At 46.3% G+C, this 16,324-nt stretch overlaps 1 protein-coding gene across 5 annotated transcripts in view; it reads left to right on the plus strand.

The window, feature by feature from the left end:
- Positions 1-16,324, plus strand: part of tjap1 (tight junction associated protein 1 (peripheral)) — a 77,960-nt gene that overhangs the window by 24,367 nt on the left and 37,269 nt on the right. For 3 of the 5 annotated variants that reach the window (XM_080849215.1, XM_080849214.1, XM_080849216.1), the window contains exons 2-3: positions 5,826-5,986; positions 8,314-8,375. The exons of 1 other annotated variant lie outside the window; for it this stretch is intronic. The gene's annotated coding sequence lies outside the window, so the exon portion shown is untranslated. Of the gene's footprint in view, positions 1-5,825; positions 5,987-6,669; positions 6,756-8,313; positions 8,376-16,324 lie in introns of all 5 variants that reach the window. One more of the 5 variants, XM_080849217.1, reaches the window with a different exon arrangement.

The following is a 16,324-nucleotide window of genomic DNA, read 5'->3' on the forward strand; positions in this document are numbered from 1 at the left end:
TTGCCCTAGAGTAGTTGCAAAGGGGCGGAAAATTCAACTCACTAATGAATTAAATGTAATTTTTTTAATTTTGTATTATAAATGTTTGGATGCATGTCTGCTTATGACAAAACAAAATTATGTTTTGTCATATAAGACAAGGTAAATACAGTTCATATAAATAATCCCAAAATGTCCAGTTTATTCCCGTATATTCCAGTTAATTCCCATGGAAAATGTCCAACTTTTAATATTCCCGGAATTTTGCAACCCTAGTAGGAAGTATATCAGTAATTGAGGAGAGAGCCCCGGTTAGACCCAGAAAAAAGTCACTGGCAGGCGTACAGAAAAAGAATTGGAAGATATCTGGTTTCTGTCAGAATACCTCTCTGAGGTCTCCCCGTGGTGCAGCATTCAAAGGAGTGATCACACACACACACACACACACACTGACTCCAGGCTACATAGTGACAAAAAAGGCACAGAAGCTGGTTTATTGGACACACAGTTTTTTTTCAGGTTTGTTGAGGTGTTGTAGTAAGGTTTTGTGTAGAGGTGTTGTGATAAGTTTATGTGTTGAAGTGTTAAGGTTCAGAGGTTGCTTGAGGAGATTAAGTGTAGATTGTAACATGTTGTAATAAGGTTATATGGCAACTAATTGTGTTATGTGTTGTAGGTTATGTGTTGATGTTATTATTCTGATAGTTTAAGAACACTGTGGTAACTAAAGAGGAATATTTATTTTGCTAAAATAATTTTTCAGACACTCTAAAGCCTAGCTGAGAAGATGTATCCAGTCACTTTTTGGGTACTGTAGTAGTCGAAGTACAATTGATGGTATTTTCACACTTCGACGATTGATGGAGAAATCAAGAGAGCAGCGCATGAATCTTTATATAGCATTTCTAAATAAAGACACATTACTAAAGCATGTGACACAGTCCATTGTGACATCCTCTTCATCGCCCTGAGCAAGCTAGGTTTAAAAAAAAATTAAATGATGTTAGTGATGTCGATGGTGCACTCTCACTCCTTTGACTATAATATGGATGTCGATGTTGCACTCTCTCACTCCTTTGACTATAATATGGATGTCGATGTTGCACTCTCTCACTCCTTTGACTATAATATGGATGTCGATGGTTTACTCTCTCACTCCCTTGTTTACAATAGTGATGTCAAACAAGGGCTAATGAAATGCATTTTGGGCAACTAAACCAAACAAAGATCTGAATGAAGAATGCCTGCCTGATGGATGACCAGAGATTTAGAAACTAAGCGAGCAATGCACAATTGCAACTCCTCACCACCACACACGCAGTGCTGCCAGGGCCGCAAGGCTCAGTCCTATTCCTGGGGCTCCCATGTTACCCTGTGGAACTCTTTATTTGGAAGCCCTGTAAAACACCTGATGACGCAAATTATGAACTGAACGCCGTCCATATGTCCTGTCCTATAGAACACAGAAAAGGATCTAGTCATTATGCTAAATGATTCACATGAAAAAGTGCATAAATGTCCAGTTCAAGAAAGCCTGAACCAAGTCCCTCTTCTTTCTGCTTAATGGTTTTGTGCAGAGTGAAGGCATAATGGGAAATGCATATCAAGATTTAAGCTATTAGAATAAGCTTACAAAATAAACAAAACTCAAAGACAGGATTCTGCATTCTTATAGCGCTGAAAAGATTTACTGTAATTCCAGACACGCTGTGCTATTGACTGGTCTGTAGGCCTTACGAGGAGCAACAGACGCGTGCGTGCGTGTGTGCGTGCGTGCGTGCGTGCGTGCGTGCGTGCGTGCGTGCGTGCGTGCGTGCGTGCGTGCGTGCGTGCGTGCGTACGTGCGTGCGTGCGTGTGTGTGTGCATGCGAGCGTGTGTGTGTGTGTGTTGAGTCTAATGTGTTACACACAGTCAGTCTGTCTGTCAGTCAGTCATCAGAGAGCATGGTGGCCCTTTTAACCTCTCTCTCCAGAGTCAGACTTGTGTGTGTGTGTGTGTGTGTGTGTGTGTGTGTGTGTGTGTGTGTTAGAGCCATGTCAGTAAAGAGCCTGCCAGCTTCTATTAGCAGCAAAAGTAGAGTAAAAGTGAGGGCGATTGTGATTCAGCTGAGGAGAGATGTGTGATTTATCCCTTGTCATCTCTTTGGTCTCATTAAGCATGATTGGCTGCTCATTGTTCCTCAGCATTTAAATGTAGAGGAGTGATTATGATGATTATCAGGGAGGCAGCCAACAGCCCTGCTAGTGAGTCAGCAGAGTGCACGCACACACACACACACACACACGCACACACACGCACACACACGCGCACACACACGCACACACACACACGCACACACACGCACACACACGCACAGTCAAGTTCTGCTCTGCTATGGAGCCACACACTTTTGAGAGTGAAAATGCAAAAATGCATGCACGCTCGCAGACACGCACGCACGCACGCACGCACGCAGGCAGAAGGCACGCACAGCAGCTCCAGACACACTGGCTTTCCTTGATGAACTTTCACTCACTTGCATGCTCACACACACACACACACACACACACACACACACACACACACACACACACAGGCATGTCATGATGAACGATCACTTTACTTAATTTGATCTGGTTCCACAGTCAGCTCAAGCACTCAAGCACTCAGTCACCACAGTAGAAATAGACCCACACACAGCAGACTGGACCCGCTCCACCCACTGCAGACTGGACCCTGGCCACCCACTGCAGACTGGACCAGGGGTACAGGGGTCTGCGGTACAGGGTTGTGGGGTACAGGGGTCTGGGCTCCAGGGGTCCAGGGGTACAGGGGCCTGGGCTCCAGGGGTCCAGGGGTACAGGGGTACGGGGTACAGAGGTCTGGGGTACAGGGGTACAGGGGTCTGGGCTCCAGGGGTACAGGGGTACAGGGGTACAGGGGTCCAGGGGTACAGGGGTACGGGGTACAGAGGTCTGGGGTACAGGGGTACAGGGGTCTGGGGCAAGGTTACCTAAACTCCACTACTAGAGAGTGTAGTGTGATGGCTATCCGATCTTAAACCAGGAAGCAAATTAACTCAACTGTCTGCCCATTCTGGTGTAGTAACAGTGGGGTGATTAAAACAGCTGTCTGTTGTTACGACCCTGGCGGGTCTAGGCCCCGCCCTGTGATATTTGCATGCCTGTTCTCTCTCTGTCTCTACAGCAGATGATTGGGGACTGGTGTGGCGTTGATTGACTGGGCTTCAAAAGCCCTGGCCAGCCGGCAGTCGTGAGAGTTTGGTCTTCCCGCCATTTGGTTAACGTTGATCGTTGGATAGTTATTGGAATTGGATACTCGTTGGTTACTCGTTGGATTTTGGATCGTCATCGCTGTTTGTTTTGCATTTACCCTTGAACTGACTTTACATTGCATCTTTGATTTCTATTCACAACACCAACATTCACCACACGTTTAGCTATAATTAATATATAAAATATAACCTTGTAACAATTAATAAATACCTTATTATTATTATTATAAATTCTGCGTGGCCTCCCCTTTATGTTTCATGCATTTGAGCCGTGCACCTAACACTGTCCAGTCTTGTGCAGTTACAGTGTGGTGATTAACACATCTGTCTGCGCTGCCTGTTACCAGGCTGGGGTAGTTACAGTGGTGTGATTAACACAGCTGTCGTAACCATTCTGGTACACACACACACACACACACACACACACACAGGATTCGTTGCTCAACAGAGCAGGCCTCAGGAGGCCTCAGAGTTCAGGTCAGTTCATGCCATGTGACTTAGGGAATTCAGTTTTTCCTTGAGTGTGTGCGCGCATGTGATTGTCTGTGTGTGTGTTTTCCCTGGGGTTGAGGAGATTAGTGGCCAGCAGAACAGGATTTGGCTGAGCTGCAGAGTGCATTGTGGGTAAAATGGTGTCACTGGGACAGAGGTTTCTCTGGGAGTTTAATGGACTCTTATGCCGAGCTCACCCCCCTCTCAACCAGAAGCTGGTGTCGCACTGACACAGATCTGTCCTGGTGTGTTTCCTGCTTGAGCAGTGGAAAGCAGACTGTGTGTGCGTGTGCGTGTGTGCGCGTGCGTGTGGGAGAGAGATATGTAGCACTGAGTCAGATCTGGCAGACTGTGTGTGTGTGTGGGTGTGTGGGTGTGGGTGTGTTGGTGTGTGTGTGATATAAATATGATAATTGTATTGATATAAATAAATAAATAAATAAATAAATAAATAAAACACGTGAGCCAGGCCTCCTAGATATAGGCATACACGACCACAGCTCCAGCACAAAAAGAGGAAAGAGAGAGGAGACCAATGGAGGCAATAACGACCCCGGTGTGAAATCCCTGTTAATAAGCTCTAGCTGTCTACGAGCTCCGGGAGCACACACCGACACGCAGACACGCAGACACGCAGACACGCAGACACGCAGACACGCAGACACGCAGACACGCAGACACGCAGACGCGCAGACGCGCAGACACGCACACACACGTAAGTCTCTGTGCGTTTTAAAGCACTACTTTAGTTATGATGCTTTTGGGAAACGCTCTTAAAAGGTACAATAATTTGTAAGAGGGATTCTACAAACTACTGAGGCTTAAGATGCTTTTGGGAAATAGGGCCCTGACTTGGTGTGTTATCTGGAAAACTGTGTGTGTGTGTGTGTGTGTGTGTGTGTGTGTGTCTGCCTTGTATCATTCATACATGGTGTTATCTGAGTATTACACTGATGTAGTAAGATGAGGTGGAGAACTGTGTGTGTGTGTATGTGTGTGTGTGTGTGTTTGTTTGTGTGTGTGTGTCTGGCCATGTCCTCTCTTTGCGTAAGGAGAGAAGCCAAAAGAAGAAAGGATGAGGGAAATATGATTCTGATTCTGATATGGGAACTGTAGAGAGAGGAGTGTCACTATCAGTCAGTGGAATACATGACTCAATACCTACCTCATGAAATAATGATGTGCATCTTATGAAATATTAAACGTTTATCAATGGCTGCGATTCTCTGTATGGAAATGTAGTTTTTATGGAGAGAGGATCTAAAGTCGTTTAGCAACATTATGATTTCTCTAAAGAGAGTATTTGTAAATTCAAATGGAGCTTGCATAGTTCTTCATGCAGTATGCAAATCCAGGTGTGTGCTAGGTTTCACTTGCTCTTCAGGAGTAATCCCCATGGCAACACAGACCATTACATGGGGATGGGGTTTGCTTTAGGTGCTGTGCAAGCTGGAAGTGAAGTAAAAGTGAAGTGAAGTGGAATAAAATTGGGTAACACCTTTATTTGTATAGTCCGCTTACAGAGACTTTACAGATGGTTGAAATTCACGTTCAGTCTCTCTGATTGTTCACTGAACATCACCTAAACCAAACCCTAATCCTAACCGTGACCATAAATTGTAGTTAACAGATTTGTTTATAATCTGAGCATCTGTAGATAGTCCATAGGGAACCAACCAAAACGTTCATACAAGCAGCTGTAGTCATCCATTACCCTTGCTGTCTCCTTGGGAGAAGTATGTGTGCTGTGTAAGAACGGTGGTCGAATGTGGAGTTACATGGCCTTGGGTTTTAAGTTCATACGGCGGACTCTGGGGTTGGTTAGTCAAGTTTTAAATGTGCTTTCAGTCCGCATATTTTTAATGCTGTTTTCCTTTCCTAGCCAGTTTAGCTGGCAGAGCACCTTGGAGAGCCTAAGGTGGAAAAGTCCTTCAAACTGCTTGAGGGCTTGAGGGTTGCCCGTTGATCTGGTGATGACTGCGCTTGTCTGAGCTCAGGTGTGGAACTGACAGATGAGGTCACTGACGCTGTGTGTGTGTGTGTGTGTGTGTTTTTTCCGTTTGCCTGCTTATGTTACAGCTTGCCGGCGTCTTTGGTCTCGCATGCCCTGAGTGGAGGAGAGAAGAGGAGGAGGGCGAGGAAGAGGCCGCGGAGAGGGACGCCTGCAGGATTGAGTTTCCGTAGCGACTTGGGAGACAGTCCCGGCCATGACTCTGGATCGTGCAGTCCCTGCAGTGAAGGTGAGAGGCCACCTGCCCTTCTAGAACCCTCAGGAACCCTTTTCTTCAGCTGTGTGTATGTCTTTCTGTTATGCTTTTGTGTGCTCTGTCTTCAGTCTGTCTCTCGGTCCTCTGCGCCCTCACACACACACACACACACACACACACACACACACTCACACACAGACACACAGACACTGTCTTATATTCTGCAATGCCAATGTTTTGATGTACATTGATGTAAAAATTATAATGTTGTCATGTTTCTTTGACATCTTGTGCTTTAGTTTGTTGAGAGAAAGACACATTGTGTTTGTCTCTGTTGTCTTTGTTTGTTTTTATATTCTTCTAGTATGTAAGTGTGATTCCTGGATGAGAAGTCGAGTCACTGTTCTGTATATGGGTGACAGTTTCTGGATTGGGACTTCCAATCAATATATACATAAAAAAAAATGAATTTAGGAAAACCCTCTGAAATAGGCTGCGCGGTAACTGTTAGAACGGGTGTAAAGTGTCTGGATCCTGCTGTCTCCAGTGACCTTGCACTGGATTTGGTTTTCAGAGTACAATTACTGAATGAATGAAGTGGAATAAGCAACATGGATGCAAATGGCGAAGGTCATTTTGTGATCGTGTGTGTGTGTGTGTGTGTGTGTGTGTGTGTGTGTGTGTGTGTGTGTGTGTGTGTCTCTCTCTCTCTGCAGCATCACTGAGGTCATTAAGCTAACCTCCATTACAGAAGGAATGAGTCTCAATACTGTTATCACATGGAGGGAGTGGGCGGGCTGAGGTAGGGAGGATTTGAGAGGAGAGAGAGGTGTGTGCGCGCGCGCGTGCGTGTATATGCGTGTGTGTGGCCATTGCAGGTCAGGTTTTGCTGCAGTTTGCTCTCCACGCCCTTGCTGGAACCCAGTGGCAGTGTTTTTCCAGGGGCTCCGTCTGAGCTTGTCCTGTGCCACCCCTTCAATTATTCACCCGAGGCTCTGACGAGAGAAGGCTCCGCTCCGCACTGCCCAGTCCTGACTCACCTGTCCTGTGCCTACCCTTCAATTATTCACCTGAGGCTCTGACGAGAGAAGGCTCCGCTCCGCTCTGCCCAATCATGACTCACCTGCCCTGGTGTTTCATTTTCCGCTGGGAGCCATTTGATTGGATAGTTTTACCTTGCAGCTTTAGAACACTGGCAATCATTGAGATAGAGACAAAGACACACACACACACAAACACACACACACACCTCTACAGAAAACATAAGCTGATGGTTGCTGCTCCTGTCCAGCCTCAACCCTAAAGTATGGAGGTCTCACCAATATGTGAGGTACCCATACCCACTAGCACAAGGACGTGGAAATCCTCCGTGAAACTGCAGCTGTGAAGCTCAGAATGCCCCTTGGCCTATGAGGAGCATGGAATTCAAATGAATACAGAAAAATGGACATGAATGTGTTTCACACTCTCAGTGGACTCTTTGACTCCTGATTGGCTCTGTGTGTTCCAGTGTGATTTGGAAATGGAAATGGAAATGGAGCCCTAGTGACTAGTGACTGTTTTAACGGCAGAGATAGTGACACACACACACTCTGAATTTAGTCTCTGCATTTTACCCATCCAGGGTAGTGAAGCACACAGTGAGGCACACAGTGAAGCACACTAACCCGGAGCAGTGAGCTGCCTTCAGCGGCGCCCGGGGAACAGTGATCGGGGTTAGGTGCCTTGCTCAAGGGCACCTCAGCCGTGGATGTGGGCACGGGAGAGAAGTGCTCTACCACTTCCCCCGCCCACATTTTTCCTACTGGTCGGGGATCGAACCGGCCACCCTCTGTCTGGAAGATGGTGCTTCCGCTAAGTAGACATGAGTTACAGCCCAAAATAGCCACAGCGCTTGCTTTTCTGCAAGAATCACGGCACTTACATAAATAGGTCCTGATTACAAGTGACTTTTTGAGCTTCTGTGTAATAAATAGCAAGGTGGAATAAGCCATCAAGGAATTCACAGAAATGGCATCAAAAGCTGCTCTGTCGCAAAGGCAATGGGAGAGATACACACTGTGTTGCAAGCGCAATAGGAGACACACACTGTGTTTCAAAGGGGATGTGGAGTAACAGCAGTGAGATGATTACTATGCATGATTGTTATTTACTTAATTTAATTACTTTTTAAAATTACTATTATTACTTTGAGCAGAGATCAGTTGATGGTATATCATATCCTGTGGGCTTAAGTAACATCTCCCTCTTCTCGTGTGTGTGTGTGTGTGTGTGTCTGTGTCTGTGTCTGTGTCTGTGTCTGTGTCTGTGTCTGTGTCTGTGTCTGTGTCTGTGTCTGTGTCTGTGTCTCTGTGTTGCAGATTTCCTTTGGTGTGAAGTCTCGTGGATGAAGACATCGTCTGCTGAACAGCTTGGAATTTAGGTACGGTTTTTATTTTCATGTAAACAGCCAATGATGCCACAGTGGTGTGCGTGTGCGTGTGCGTGCGCGTGCGTGTGTGTGTGTGCCAGCCACAGTCGTGAGTGTGTTTCTCCCTGGTCCAGTGCCAAAACTAACCTGTACTTGGTTAGCAGCAGACCTCTCACAGGTGTGTGAGTGTGACTGTATCACCTGCCGGTATGCAAGACATTTGACACTCACCTTTAAGTCTTGGGGTTCAGTTGTCCCATCGTGTAATCTCTTGTTCATCAACAGGCTAGATCTGCAGTTTCACTGAAGCTACTAATTAATTCCCGCTGCTCTGACTTTGTGGAAACAAGGTTAACCACCTCATCTTCTGTCTGCGTGCACTGCATGCCTGATCACCTGGAGGGCTGTGGATCTCTTAGCAGGCGTAAACGAGTTAGCATGCTAGTACTCAAGAGTGCTCAATATAGAGAACCTCAGCGTGTTTGTGTCAGTGTGTGTTCGTGTCACCGTGTGTGTGTGTCAGTGTGTGTGTGTGTGTGTGTCGGCGTGTGTGTCAGCGTGTGTGTCAGCGTGTGTATCAGCGTGTTTGTGTGTGGCAGCGCGTGTGTGTGTCACCGTCTGTGTGTGTCAGCGTGTGTGTGTGTCAGCGTGTGTGTGTGTGTCAGCATGTCTGTGTGTGTATGTCAGCGTGTGTGTGTTAGCGTGTGTGTGTGTCAGTGCGTGTGTGTGTCAGTGCGTGTGTGTGTCAGCGTGTGTGTGTGTCAGTTTGTGTTTGTGTCAGTGTGTGTTTGTGTGTGTGTCAGCGTGTGTGTGTGTGTGTGTGTGTGTGTGTGTGTGTGTGTGTGTGTGTGTGTGTGTCAGCATGTGTGTGTGTCACCCAATTGCACTGATTACATTCGTGGACTTGCATGGATGAAGTCAGCTAATGAGCACGTCTTCACAGGGCTCTCTGCACAGTGGGAGATTTTAGAAATTGAAGAATGTCTTACAGTGTGTGCTGTCCTGTGATATGGACATAATGTGCCGTGGACAGTTGTCCTTGGATTGCCGAATATGCCGTTACACCTAGTCTGTCACACCTAACAGGAAGCTAGCTAACTTTTGTCATTAGAAACTGCTGTTGGCTCGGCTAATAGGCCGCTTGGCTTGACTAATTAGCTCAGCTAGTTTTACACAGAAACTCAGTAGTTTTACCTGTTTATCCACAGGGGTCGCGTTTGTGGTTCTGGAAGTTGTGTTTGTGGGGTACCAGCGGGATGTCTGCGGAATGCTGGCGGGGCGTCTGCGGCGGCATGTGTCAGTCCAGGCCTCCCTTAGTGCATGCTGGGATAGGAGGGTGAGGCTGCGGCTTGGTTGTCAGGAGCTGGTCACACTGCATCTGATGTGCACTATAGGCTCTTCCGTTGCTCTCCCCGTCACATCTGTCACAGCAGCACAGCTGAGTTCCAGGATATCCAAACAGCCAGTGGAATTTGAGTGTAATTTGTCTCAGCAAGGAGGCATTTGATGAATGTTTACTAGGCCCATCTTGCACAGGATTTAATTTGTCCCTCACAATGCATTATGGGAGAGAACCTTGGTCTGACAGCTGAGCACTAGTGTGTGTGTGTGTGTGTGTGTGTGTGTGTGTGTGTGTGTGTGTGAGAAAGTGGAGGTGACAGCAGTCATGAGGGAAAGTGGAGGTGACAGCAGTCATGATGCCATTTGATCCCGTCGTCCTCTGCTCTGATCAGCAGATGGGGCTCCTGGGCAGACCTGCCACTCACTGAGGCACTGAGAGCAGGCCGCCTTAAATGGCCTATTGATGTTCACTTCCACCCAGACCCAGATATGTGTGGAAGCGTCTCCCTTCTCTGCTTCTCTCGCTGTCTCCTTTCTCCTCTCTCTCTCATCTCTTGTTCTCTCTCTCGCTTTCCCCCTCTCACGCTCTTTCTTACTTACGCTTTCTCTCTGCCCCCTCTCTCTCCCACACAAGTGCACACACACACACACACACACACACACACACACACACACACACACACACACACACACACACACACACACACACACACACACACACACACACAGTGAAGGGCCCGAGTGCTGTTCTTCTGTATGTTTTTGTTAAAATTAGACAGAGTTCTCAGCAAGCTCTGTGATAGTCTGTATCTGGGTTTCATTCACCTGACTGAAGAGTGCATTTCCATTGGAAGGTTGTGCTTTTAGTGTGACACACACACACACACACACACACACACACACACACACACACACACAGACACTTGCTGAAAAATACACACTGCTAATGTCCTATTCAGAAAGATATGTGAATAGGGTGTGATGTGGACTAATGGGCTGACTTTGGCACTGTTAAATTTAGCTATGGTGGATACTCACTAGCCAAGCAGAACTCTCTCTCTCAAAATCATTGTTAATGCATTTACACTTACACACACACACACACACACACACACGCCTGTCTTGCTCTGCTCATATCGCAGAAACCCTCCCAGTCGCTATTGACGCCACAGTGTGAGAATTAGCTGGTGGAACTGAAACTGGTCCACCCTAGACCTGGCCCAGTCTCACTCCAGGCCTATAAGGAGTGCTGTCTCACCCTCACTCCAGGCCTGTAAGGAGTGCTGTCTCACTCCAGGCCTGTAAGGAGTGCTGTCTCACTCTAGGTCTGTAAGGAGTGCTGTCTCACCCTCACTCCAGGACTGTAACTGTCTCCCTCTCACTCCAGTCCTGTAAGGAGTGCTGTCTCCCTCTCACTCCAGGCCTGTAAGGAGGGCTGCCTCAGTCTAAGTTTAGTTTGGGCTTCCATTACACCTAACTCTGCTTATAGGAATGTCCATGGGTGTGTGTCTCTTTCGGCAGTACACCCCCTTTCTCTGTCCTTTTCCCTCTCTTCTCCCCTTCCTTTTTCTCTCTCTGTCCTGCTGTCTTCCTCTCTTTCTCCTCCCTTTTTCCCTTTTTCCTCTCCCTCTCACTTCCCCTATCTTCCCTCCATCTCTATCCTCCTCGCTCTCCCTCCTTTTTCTCTCTCACCCCTCTCCCTCTCTCCACAGCCACAGCCACCTCTCTGAGTTTAAAGGGGTTATGTAGGTAATTTCTTAGTGGTTTAAATAAAGCCTGGCTGACTGACACTCTCTCTCTCTCTCTCTCTCTCTCTCTCTCTCTCTCTCTTTCTCTCTTTCTCTCTCTCTCTCCCTATCTCCTTCTCTCCCTCTCTCCATGGCTGAGTTCAGTGTGAGGGTACAGACACTCTCCAAAGATGTCTCATTAATCACAGACACACACACAGCAGTATTGCTCTGTGCTCTGGGTTACTGTCAGAGAGGGACACCAGGAAGCCTGCTGTTTCCACAAAGCCCTTGTGAATTTGGATGATTGGCAGGTGTGTAGAGGGGACCGGAGGATGAAAAGAAGGAGGAAAAGTTCTGATCAGGAGCAACTGCGAGAGGAGGAAGAGGAGGAGGGGGGAGGAAGAGGTTTTCATCAGAGCTGGAGAAAGTCTATAGGGACCTACTGTATATAGAGGCCTACTGTCTATAGGGTTTTACTGTCTATAGGGGCCTAGTGTATATAGGGGCCTAGTGTATATAGGGGCCTAGTGTCTATAGGGACCTACTGTCTATAGGGGCCTACTGTATATAGGGGCCTAGGGCCTGATTTACTAACAGGATTGCGCCCATTTTCTGGCGTAAAATAGCGGTCGTAACGAAAAACGGTATTTACTAAGCTGGCGCAGCGCATATTAACGCTTTGAGGGTGTGTACCTGCAAACAGGTGGGATGGTTCGGAAACGTGGGTGGTAACGTAGGCGTGTAGCGCTATTTAATGGGAGGAGTGCGCCTACTGATGAACTGCGTGGTATTTACTATTTACTAAACTGCCCGGCGAGCGCACATCTCTGATTTGCAGGCTAATTCTCCGCCTCATAAAAGCACGTCTTAACCAAGCGCATTTCCACTGAGTCTGAAAACGTTGATATGGCAGCAGCAAGGCAAAGACATAGACAGAGACAGCGAACAGAAATATTTGTTTCAACTCGTATAATTCATATATTCATATATATGAAATTAAACTTTCCGAACGTAATTGGAGAAATTGATCGCACCCACATGCAAACAGTCCCACCTTCAATCCGCGAACACGTTTACCGAAACAGAAAGCACACATATTCAATGAATGTCCAGGTCATATGTGATGCCAACATGACCATTACTTACGTGGAAGTGGTCTGTCCATGACAGTTTTATCTTTCGGAATAGTGCCATTTATCCATGATTGAGCAACGGTGATTTTGGAGAGGCCTGTCTACTTGGTAAATGTATTTGTTTCAGTGGGGATATATTGTAGTGAACCCATGTCCCTTGTAGAACGTATTAATCTCGCCATGTACACATATATATTGTTATAATAGACAGTTTATGCATTAATGCCACCAATAGCATATTATTTATAATCGTGTTCTTTTAAACATCTCGCTGTAGATGATGGCGGGCAAAACAACAATATAACCCATTGAATCAGGTTCAGTGATTGAGCGAACGTGAACCAATATATCTATCTCGCTATCTATTCGCTATCTATTCGCTGAACCTTAGTTTTTTCTTCCTCGAATCTCCATGGTGGCAGTAACTTGCTGGCAAGTTCTCCAGTCTTTTAACGGTGCGCTAAATAATGATTGCCCAGCGCGTATCTGGCTTGATAAATATTACGGAAAATGCGGGGAATCACCGTGCGTTAATGTGCGCCTGGCAAAGATGCGTTCGCAAATCAATCTTAGTAAATCAGGCTCTTTAAAGGGCGGAGTAAGCACAGTTTGCCCAGCGCAGATCTGGCTTGATAAATACCAAGTAAAATGCGCAAAAACACCGTGCGTTAATTTGCGAACGCAGATTAAGAAGCGCTCGCATATTAGTAAATCAGGCCCCTAGTGTCTATAGGGACCTACTGTCTAAAGGGACCTACTGTATATAGTGGCCTACTGTCTATAGGGGCCTACTGTATATAGGTGTCTGTAAGTAACCTCATGACTCCGGAGTTGCTTATAGGTATATTTATTCAACAACAAGCTTGTTGGGCTCACCCACGTCCTGGCAGACCAGAGAGAGAGCCCGGGCTCACTCCCAGTGAGAGCAGACAAGAGGGAAGCAAAATGAAATACATCACACAAGGTTAATATAGAAAGAAAATAGCTTTCTCTGATGCCAAAACACTTTGTCAGCAGGGATAACCACGTGGTAGGTCTCTGACGTCCGAGGTCATCCTACTATGCATTTTGCAACATAATGGACCAGCAAGGCAGAAAATAAGGACTACTAGTTCTTCTTATCAGCCTTTGCCCACACACACACACAGAAGGTGCACTTTAAAGCACATACACAGAGTTAGAAACGTCAGCATTTAAGAACAGAGAAAGAAACGTCATGTTTCAGCTCACCAAGGCATATGATTACTACACATGCATACTTGGTTAAAGTCAGTGTTTCACATTTCTTTATTAATAGGGGCTTACTGTCTGTGACGTCTTGTTATTTTGTGAACAAAGGCTCGTGATTGTCAAATAGTCAATGTGAATGTTACACTAGCATCACGTGATTAATGAGTACTCAACGTTTATGTTACACCAGCATCATGTGATTAACGAGTACTCAACGTCAATGTTACACTAGCATCACGTGATTTACAAATACTCAACATTAATGTTACACCAGCATCAAGTGATTAACGAGTACTAAACGACAGACACACACACACACATATGCGCACGCACACACACACACACACACACACACACACACACACACACACACACACACACACACACACACACACACACACACACACACACACACACACACACACACACCCACACCCACACCCAGGCCTCCCTCGGGTTTATTGTTTCTTTCCACTCTTCTTTCTCTTTCTCCTGAATATTTTACTTGGACTCTGAATCATTGACCAGTCAAAGCTGAAAGTCACTGGCTGCAAGTCTCTCTCTCTCTCTCTCTCTCTCTCTCTCTCTCTCTCTCTCTCTCTCTCTCTCTCTCTCTCTCTCTCTCTCATGCAGATACTCATCTGCCCACATCTACAAAAATGTCCAGAAACGTATATGATTCTCTAGATTAAGAGGTGGTCAGGTTCCTAACAGCAGACTGTAGAACTAACGTGATCTGGCTCTGATATGGCACCGTGATGGCACTGATCTGGTACCGTTATGGCTCAGATCTGGCCGTGGTTTGGCTCTGGTCAGGTCTGGCCTGAATCTGCCCCCTGGAGGTCCACACTAAAGGTGGAGAATCTCTTTGGAAGTTCAGAAGGAAATATCAGGCTAGCCTATGTCAATTGAGCTATATAAAAGGATGCCTTTAGGGCACAAGGCCATGTCATTATGTTTCAGAGGGCCTTCAAACCAACCTTCCATTAAAGTGTGTCGTAGTCATGGCGACCAGTTCCCCCATACCGTCAACAAAGGAATGTCCTCCAGCTTCAGTATGCCACTCAAACACATTTTAACAGGGCTGTTTTCACACTGGCCTGCACGTGTGTGTGTGTGTGTGTTTGTGTACATGACTGTGTGTGTGTGTGGGTCGGTAGGCATGTGTGTGTGCGTGTGTGTATGCACATGACCGTGTGTGTGTATGTGCGTGTGTGCACATGACCGTGTGCGTGTGTACATGTGTGCATGTGTACATGTGTGCATGTGGAGTGAGCCTGTGTTTTTTATAAAGTGCCCAGGGAAAGTCATTGATTGATTTTTGAACTGAAGCCCCATCCTCTCTATCCCGTGTGTGTGTGTGTGTGTGTGTGTGTGTGTGTGTGTGTGTGTGTGTGTGTGTGTGTGTGTGTGTGTGTGTGTGTGTGTGTGTGTGTGTGTGTGTGTAGTGGTGTTGGGCGGGGGGCATCTGATGAAGAGCATTATTGATGGGTGTTTTTGGGGTAGAGTGATGGAGTAGGAGGTTGACCCAGGAAGACAGATCAGTAGTGGCTTGCTATTGGCTGCTGAGTGCAGTGATGCTGCAGTGATGCCTTCAGGGAATCCACATGCCAGCTGACCAGAGATTCCTCTGGCACAGTGTGTGTGTGTGTGTGTGTGTGTGTGAAGACAACAGTACGTGGAGTGGTCAGGGAAACTGGTGAAGGTTATGGGTGCACACTCGTGTCATGGAGAGATATAAATCCCTTCTATATCTGCAGAACTTCAGCAGTGATTCGGTTCGGAATCCAGTGACATACACTAGGGGGGGGGGGAAGAGAAGAGAAGAGAAGAGAAGAGAAGAGAAGAGAGAGAGAGAGAGAGATAATTTGTCTTACAGTGGATGGATGGACCTGGAATCTTTTGGAGATGGTCTTATAGCTTTTCCAAGACTGATGGGCTGTCAGTACCTTCTTCCTGATGTCCTTAGATATCTCCTTTCCTCTTGGCATTGTTGATCTATGTGGGTAAACCTTGGCACTACAGTAGTTTGGTTGGTTTCCTTTCTCTTGTAATCTGTGTTGCCCAACCCTTTTCCTAAGGATGTCTCATTTGATTGGTTTGCTTAATCGACTTATAAAGCACCCAAATATGTTTCACCGAATCTGTTACATGCTTGACTTGTCCAATGCAGCTGGGGTTCACTTACTTTTGCACATACACTAATATCATGTTTCATGTAGTTTTTTGGCTACTCACACAATTCCCTCTAAACAAGTACATGCAATTGATAACCATAAACCTGACATTTCATCTATGGAAAATGAGTGATGAAAAAAATTGAAAAATCATGGTAAAACAACAGAACTCTGAACTGCTCAAGGGATTCACATACTTTCAAGCGGCACTGTATATAGAGAATATGTAAGATGTTTAGATATGAAGATAGATAGATCTTGATAGTTTAGTTTAGATAGTTTGAGGGAGGGTTTTGGTGAGACTGTGCGTGTGTGAGTGTGCTGATGTGTTTGTTGGGGTGTGTGAGGCT

This window comes from Sprattus sprattus (genome assembly GCF_963457725.1).
Source record: "Sprattus sprattus genome assembly, chromosome: 12".
Classification (NCBI taxonomy): Eukaryota; Metazoa; Chordata; class Actinopteri; order Clupeiformes; family Clupeidae; genus Sprattus; species Sprattus sprattus.